This window comes from Oxyura jamaicensis, chromosome 4, assembly GCF_011077185.1.
Source record: "Oxyura jamaicensis isolate SHBP4307 breed ruddy duck chromosome 4, BPBGC_Ojam_1.0, whole genome shotgun sequence".
NCBI classification, from domain to species: domain Eukaryota; kingdom Metazoa; phylum Chordata; class Aves; order Anseriformes; family Anatidae; genus Oxyura; species Oxyura jamaicensis.
In genome coordinates this window covers 28185807-28194061 of record NC_048896.1, presented here as the reverse complement: position 1 = coordinate 28194061, position 8255 = coordinate 28185807, and the positions used below count along the sequence as shown (strand labels likewise).

The 8255-nt window shown below is 43.1% G+C and overlaps 1 non-coding gene across 1 annotated transcript; it reads right to left on the bottom strand.

Moving 5' to 3' along the window:
- Positions 1 to 7681: 7681 nt before the first annotated feature.
- On the bottom strand, positions 7682 to 7743 carry LOC118167294. The gene has a single exon (XR_004751088.1). It is a non-coding gene; the product is annotated as a U5 spliceosomal RNA (small nuclear RNA).
- Positions 7744 to 8255: the final 512 nt, after the last annotated feature.

Here is an 8255-nt window from a genome sequence, read left to right as displayed (position 1 = left end):
TTTTTTCAAGGTTTGCAAGAGGATTCCATACAATGTAAATCTGATCTGAGAGAACTTTCAAAGATTAACTTTTTTGTGAATATATGGTAGGTAATGGGGGCTTTTTCTGGCATATAAAACCATAAAAAAGTATAGCTTTCAAACAAACCCTTAACTGTAAAATTATCATCTTCTTCTCTTTCACATACATGTATGTTTATGCCTATGCTTTTACCACAACTCAAAGAATGATTAATTAGCAGAGCATACCCTGTGAGAAAGAAAAGAAACTGTTAGGCAAATACAACATTCATTCAGGCTCAGCCCTAGTCACAGTCTTGAGATCTATGACATTAAAATTATTCACTACATCTGAGATTTAGTGAGTTTAGAGATTTTAACTTGGAACAGAGAAGAGACAGAGGAAGAAAACAGACACCTTGACATAGAAGACACTATGCTGACTTAAATTAGACTTTTAAAATGCTGCCAGATTCTGTGCTTTCCAGTCTAACCTATTAAATAATTTCCACTAAGAATCAAATTTATTCATAAATAGTTCCAGAGTGCAAAATGTCTCATTCAAAAAGGTGTGATTCTCTTGAAAAGTCTGCTTTTAAAAGAATCATTTTCTTATGGAAGCATTCAAAATGTTTTAACCATTGAAGCAGGCATCTGAAAAGAAATCCAGTTTGGGTTTAGAGATATGAGAACATTGGTTTAGTTAAGTTCCAGGTTTTGCATGTTTTCATGGCATTATGCATGACACTACACAACCATAATATTCTGTTATGGTGTCATAACAGAAAAAAATCAGAGCAACCTGGTAACAGATCAGCAGGAACATAGGAAATGAAAAGACTTTGCAACATACATGCTTATGTAACATACATTGGAAATTGAAAATGGAGTCCTAGAATTTGCTTGAAAACAGGAATAAACATTACGTAGATGTCTCAGTCCAAAGTATAGGTACAGAATTTCCAAAGAAGGAAGGAAAAGGAGAGGTTTTCAGTTTAGTATTAATGGGTCTCCTCAGTAGCAGATAGTTAAACTGGACAGAGCAGCAAGATGGAGCTAAAGGGAAAAATTTTTAATAGGAAATTTGAAGTGATTCATTCTTTGAGCAATAACAGAAACGAAAGTCACAGTGACCTGATGCTTGGAGACTAAATGCTGCTATCCAAGTTTATCAAGCACAGCATGTGCGCATTTTTAAACACTGAAGAACAATAAAGATCTGAAACAAGCAATATTTAAAAAAAGAGCACAGCACCAAGCACATGCTTGACATTCTCATCTTCTAGTCACAGTTTTGCCTGTAATACAGGCTTTACATTAAAAAAAATACATTAAAATTTAAGAAATCACACTGACTTGTAGGCTGAAACAAACTTCAAGGGACTATAGTATAGCACAGTCATGGGAATGGAAGTCACTTTGTAGTCCTGCTTGGCTGGTTTGAGAAGCAAGTTGAACAACTGTATGTGCATATTTACTTTTATAGACACACATTGGGTGAAATCAGTGCCAAATGGAAGCTCACAGAAATTTGTAAGTAATGGTGTGTGTTACTAATTTTACCGCGTGCTTCTTTCAATATTGTTTCTGTTTACTAGGATTGTATAAAATCACAAGATGCTACAAAACCATTTTGAACTTAGTACATCAGGCTGTTCAGGAAAGATAATAGCTAGATAAAAAAAAAAAAAAAAAAAAAAAAAGTGAAAGTTTAAAATCAAGGTTGAACAACTTCTAGTATAATGGTGAGCATAATGGCAAGCCACCAGAGCACTCTGGGTCCAAGTGCTAAGGAAGTAACCAGAGCTTACCACACATTCTCTATAATTTGAATAGTAGGATAATAAGACCTGTGATTGCAATTGTGCATATTTGGACTATGATATAGATAATATTTTCTTTTCTATTTTTTTTTTTTTTTGTAGAGCATAACAAATATTCTTTCAAATATTTCTGAAATTCAGTCCCTCTCTGTCCTCTCAAAGTCATACAGCAAACCATTTATTACCCTCCTCCTCCACCTTTGCTGTACCTGTGATGACCTGCCTCTCCCATCTTGCTTACAGAGCCAGCCAGATCTGCAGGACATTTTACCCGATAGCAGTGAGACTCAGTGTACACCAACCATTCTTAAAATAATAAGAAAAATTAATTAGCTTTGGCTCAAGACAACAATGTCTCTGAAGGTATCAGAACTTCACAGAACTGGAGTGTTCTGAAATACTCTAGAGGAGCAATAAACCAATCTGGAAATACTATAGAGGAGCAATAAACCACACTGAGCAATTTTCTGAGCTTCCTCAGACACTGTTAATATTGTGGGGAATAGGGACGGGGATGAAATTGCATCTCTGTTTTTAAGCTGCTTCCATGGTGTCCTGAGACTACTATGGCTGTTTGGTTCCAGGATACCTGCTTCTCCGCAAGAAATTGTTGTATTTCTCTCTCAACCTGTTTGACAGGTATGTACACTTACATAGAATAAAGGCCCTGGAGAGATTAAAAAGTCAGGAAACATGGAGTACTAGGGAAATCAAGTACATTTCCATCCTCTGTGCTAACTAGATCCCTACCACTTTAAATAAATAAGCAAACAAGCTCTCCCACTTTTCCAAAGCAGTGAAAATAGCAATCGGGTCATTATTCCCAATTCCAAGAACGCTGAGGTTTCTGAAGTAATTCACAGGTAAGCCCTCCCTCTGTCCCTACAGAGTATAGTTCTTTCAATGTAACAGCAAAAGAGAACATGGTGCACCTTATCAGGCTGGGAAGCTTCCAGGTCTTTCCAAAACCCCTGTCTGATTAATTTTTTATGAAAACCTCATTATGGAAGTTGAAGCAAGGCTACCTTCTTTTATTGATGGCTCAGGGAAGAGAAAATAATAGCAAAATTGGTGCTTTGCTATCTCCCCACACAATTGCATTCAAGTTCGCTTACTTGTGTCTGGTTCACTCACCACATTCACTACAATCTCTGAACCAACCTGTGTAAATCCAGGCCCCATACTTAAGTCACCAGTGATAATGCAATCCATGAAACAAAATGCAGGAGACAAAATGTCTCAATCCATGAGACAAAATACTTTGGATTTCCAGAAACTCCTCTTCTGCCATGCTGAGTTCAGAAAAGCACGGTGTGCTGCTGTTCCCACTAGCTAGAAGACAGGGATGTCTAGGAAGGCTGCGTGTGTGGCACTGTACAAACACTGACTGTTACATTCACAGCCTAGTTAGAAAGAGGAAGAGAGCATCACCAAGTAAAATGAAATTACAGTCTTCCCACCTGTGCAAGTGCCTACTGCCCGGGGTATGCTCCACTGCATGAATCATATTTTGTCCTTCCTTTTTTTTTTTTTTTTTTGTTGCTGCTAACAACTAATTAAAATCCATTTCCAATTCTTCTTCACTCTTCCTCCAAATCAAAGTCATCACAAAATAACCTATGCAAATGATGCCACCACAATGTCGCTATTTTTTCTTCAAAGCTATTTGCCCATTTCATTCCAAGTAGTTCCACAGTAATGGAAACGCCATTTAGAGATGAATAACTTAATCCTTTCTCTTAATGGCCTTCCCTATCTCTTCTGTTTGATTTGGTGTCTTTGCTGGCTCAGTATCTGTTTAACTGGTATTTCTGGAAGCTTATTTTCTAAAATATTTGTACAGTGGCTAGGCAAACTTATGAATATGCTCTTATAACTGCTTTCATTTTAACAGAAGCACTGCAAAGAAGATGCTGGTTTAAGTCATTACAGCCTGTCAACAAAGATCAGTTAGCTTTGACTCTTCAGGTAATTACCCAACTTGAATAACTATAATGTAAAATATATAGAGAAATAAATGGAATTAACAGCACAATGCAGTTACTGATTTTCTCTAGGTCTATACCAATAAGTATACAGAACAATGAGATTCGTTTATTTGAAAGAAGACTGTCCAATTGCATTGTTTAAAATATAGTACGTATATTGCAAGTTATTGGACAGTCTCATCTAAATCACATTAAGCCTTTATACAGAGTCATTATCATGTTGGAATTTCGTCTTCTGTAAAGAGGACTAACTGGCATAATATATCCATTAGTTGCATACGCATCTGTGTTATGCACAAAGTAGATTTTAGAAATCCAAGGCAAGCAGAAATCAGCTGCATTTGGTGTCAGACTTCTAACACATCAACATTATTCAAGGCAAGTAGTCACACAACAGTCAGCAGCTAATTCCAGAAACTTTTAAGGGGACAGTTCATCATGTCTTAACTTTCCATGCAAATATAGTAATTAACCACCAGCTAATATACAATTCAACACCACTAATATGTATATATATATACACACATACACACACATAAACTTAATAGCAATGTTTAAGGTATCTCTGTGAATCCTTTCATTTTCTTGTGACCTCTCCATTACATGGGCATCCTGGTTATAAGGTGATAAGTTATTCTACAAACTGCTCTGCATGTTGCATATCCCTTGGTCAAGCCAGCTAATTTGGATACCCTATGGATACTCAAGGTGCAGCCTCACCAGAGCCTCGTACAGGGGGACAATCACTTCCCTAGCCCTGCTGGCCACAGTTTCTTATGCAAGCCAGGAGGCAGTTGGCCTTCTTGGCCACCTGAGCACACTGCTGGCTCATATTCAGCCAACTATCAACCAATACCCCCAGGTCCTTCTCTGCCAGGCAGCTTTCTAACCACTCACCTCCCAGCCTGTAGCGCTGCTTGGGGTTGTCGTGCCCCAGGTGCAGGACCCGGCACTTGGCCTTGTTGAACTTCATACCGTTGGCCTCAGCCCATCGGTCCAGCCTATCCAGATCCTCCTGCAGAGCCTTCCTACCCTTGCGCAGATCGACACACGCACCTAACTTGGTGTTGCCTGCAAACTTACGGACGGTGCACTCAATCCCCTCATCTAGATCATCGATAAAGATGTTAAAGTGCAAACCATATTCTGCTCCCCATCCCCTCCCACGTGCTCAGGGTACTGGGTATCCAGAGAACTGGTCTTGCCTCTATAGACGGAGGCAAAGAAGGCATTGAGCACCTCAGCCTTTTCCTCATCTCTTGTCCCACCACAACCAGTAAAGGATGGAGATTCTTATTAGTCCTTCTTTTTGTGTTTATGTAATTATAAAAACATTTTTTTTCTTATCTTTAACAGCAGTAGCTACATTGAGCTCCAGATGAGCTTTGGCCTTTCTAAATTTGTCCCTGCACAGCCTTACAACATCCTTATAGTCCTTCTGAGTCCTCCCGCCCTCTTTTCCAAAGATCATAAACCCTCTTTTTTTTCCTAAGCTCTAGCCACAGCTCTCTGTTCAGCCAAGCCAGTTTTATTCCATGCTGGCTTGTCTTTGGGCACATGGGGACAGAACACTCCTGAGCCTTTAAGATTTCCTTCTTGAGGAGTGCCCAGCCTTCCTGGACTCCTCTGCCCTTCAGAACTGCCTCCCAAGGGACTCTGCCAACCAATATCCAAAGTCTGCCCTCCAGAAGTCCAAGACAGCAGTTTTACTGATCCCTCTCCTGACTTCACCAAGAATGAAGAACTCTACCATTTCATGGTCACTCTGCCCAAGACAGCTCCTGACCACCACATCTCCTACCAGTCTTTCTCTGTTTGTGAACAGAAGGTCAAGCAGGGCACCTCCCCTGGTAGGCTCACTAACTAACTGCATCAGGAAACTATCTTCCACGCTCTCCAGAAACCTCCTAGACTGCTTTGCTTCCTCTGAGCTGCATAGTATTTCCAGGATATGTCTGGGAAGTTGAAGTTCCCCTAGAGAACAAGTGCTGGCAATTGCACAACTTCTGCCAGCTGCTTGCACAACGCCTCATCCAACTCCTCATCCTGGTTTGGTGGTCTGTAACAGGCCCCCACCAGGATGCTTGCCTTGTTGGCCTTCCTGCTGATCCTAACCCATAGGGACTCAACCTTATCATTCCCAGCCTCAAGTTCTACATCAAAACACTCTCTAATATATAGAACCACACAACCACCTCTTCTGTGCTGCCTGTCCCTTCTGAAGAGCCTATAGCCAATCATTGCAGCAGTCCAGTCATGGGAGTGGTCCCACCACATTTTAGTGATGGCAACCAAGTCATAGCTAGCCTGCTGCACAATGGCTTCCAGCTTCTCCTGTTTGTTGCCCATGATGCGTGTATTAGTGTATATGCACTTCAGATGGGCCACGGCCTTCTTCCCCAGCCCTGACATTGTTCCCCCAGCACACCTCTAGCAAGCCTTATTCCATCCCCGTCTCCCTTCTTACCTAGTTTGAAGCCCTCTCGATGAGCCCTGCCAGCTCCTGGGCTTGGATCCGTTTTCTCCTTAGAGATAGGTGGGACCCATCTGCAGCTATCAGGCCGGGTGCCGAGTAAAGCCCTGTGGTCAAAAAAAAAAACACTAAATTTCTGTGTTGGCACCAGCCCCTGAGCCACGTGCTTATCAGATGGGCTTTCCGGGTCCTCTCTGTACCCCTCCCTGCCACTGTACGGAGGGAGGAAAACACCACCTGTCCTCCCGCTCCATCTACAAATCGTCCAAATCCCCTAAAGTCCTGTTTGATAGCCTTCAGGCTTCTCTCAGCAATTTCATCACTTCCAGCCTGGTCTATCAACAGAGGATAGTAATCAGAGGGGCAAACCAGGTTGAGAAGGTTTCTGGCAATGACCCTGACCCTGGCCCCAGGGAGGCAGCAGACTTCCCCATGAGTAGGGTCAGGCCAACATATAGGGCCGTCTGTTCCCCTGATAAGGGAGGAACCTACGACGACTACCCTTCTTTCTTTCTTCCCGGAGGCAATCTTGAGGCATGGAGTTGACTTCCTTGCCCTAGGCAACCTCCTGGGTGGACTTTCCACCTCATCCTCACCCACCGGTCTCTCAAGCTCCAAGACCTCAAACCTGTAGTGTAAGAGCACCTGGGAGGGCGAGGCTGGCAGGGAGAAGGGCTCCCTGGAATGCCGAGCAGGGACCTGTTTCCATTCCTCCTCATCTCCTAGGTCCCATTCTTCTGCCCAACAGCAACATGGCAAAGGTCCGCCACTGTTTGGGGTGTCTGACCTCACCCCCGTGCCTTTCCTTCAGGCCTGGCAGGGAGTTGCTCCACCAGTCTATCTCCTGCTCACACTCCCTGATAGCCCTTAACCTCTCCACCTCCTCCTTGAGCTCTGCCACCAGGCTGACCTGGCCATCCACCTGCTCACACACCTCACACAGACGGTGTCTCTGCCGCCCTCAGATGGCAGCAGCAGGCTCAGGTACTCCGTGCATCCAGAGACCTGAACTGCCGCATTTCTGAGCGGGCAGTCAGTCTGGGTTGCCACAGACTTTCTAGAAAGAGCTTGCTGCCTAGTGCAGACCATGGCGGTTTAGCTATAGGTAGACAGCCGGTAGATGAGCTGCTGCTGTTCTCCTGAGCGGGGAGGGAAGCTCTGCCCTCTCCAAGCACGCCCTGCCCGCCCAAACTGCCACACCATGTCCTGACTGTAGCACCATGCCCTGTGTACCCGTCCTGGTCGCCCCCCTGCTCCCTAGGGGCTGCCTTCGAAGGGCAGGGAAAGAGGCACTGCTGGCTCCACCTATGCCTCATCAGCCTCCCTCACGAGGGCTGCTGGGCCCTGGTGGCTCCTTCAGCTGCCGTAAGTCACCTCGATGCTGGAAAAAAAAAGGCTTGTTCCCCTCCACGGAAATCTTTAGTAAAAGGCAAAAGGTTTATACGATCTGAAGAGAAACTAGAGTCATAGATTACATATGCTACACCAGTGCTTCACTGGAACCCCACAGCCACCTGACTGGCGCATGCTCTGATATTACTACAGCTATTTCCTATGAAGGGCCCTATTTTTTGGAAACAACCTGCCAAGCTTTAAAAGCTTCCTCAAGCTGAACTGAAGTTCATTTAGCTGAAGAAAGCATATACCATCTATGAGCCTTCCCTTATATTTTTCAATCTCAAGGGTCCTTCCAGCATCTCTTTTTGCCTACTATTACCAGATTTAACAGTCATGAATACATTTTCACATCAATGCATTTTTTGCTTTTTCCTCGCTTCTTTTAAACATTTCTGTCACGTGTTTCTTTTTATCATAGGAAAGCAGCTTCCACTAGCACATTTGTACAGCTATTACTGCCAGAGTACATCAAGTGCTCCAAAACTAGTCACATGTAAGACTATTGATAGACTTATTTTTTGTTGGATTATAGTGCTTGCAGATATGATAGAAAACAGAACACTGCTTAAACTT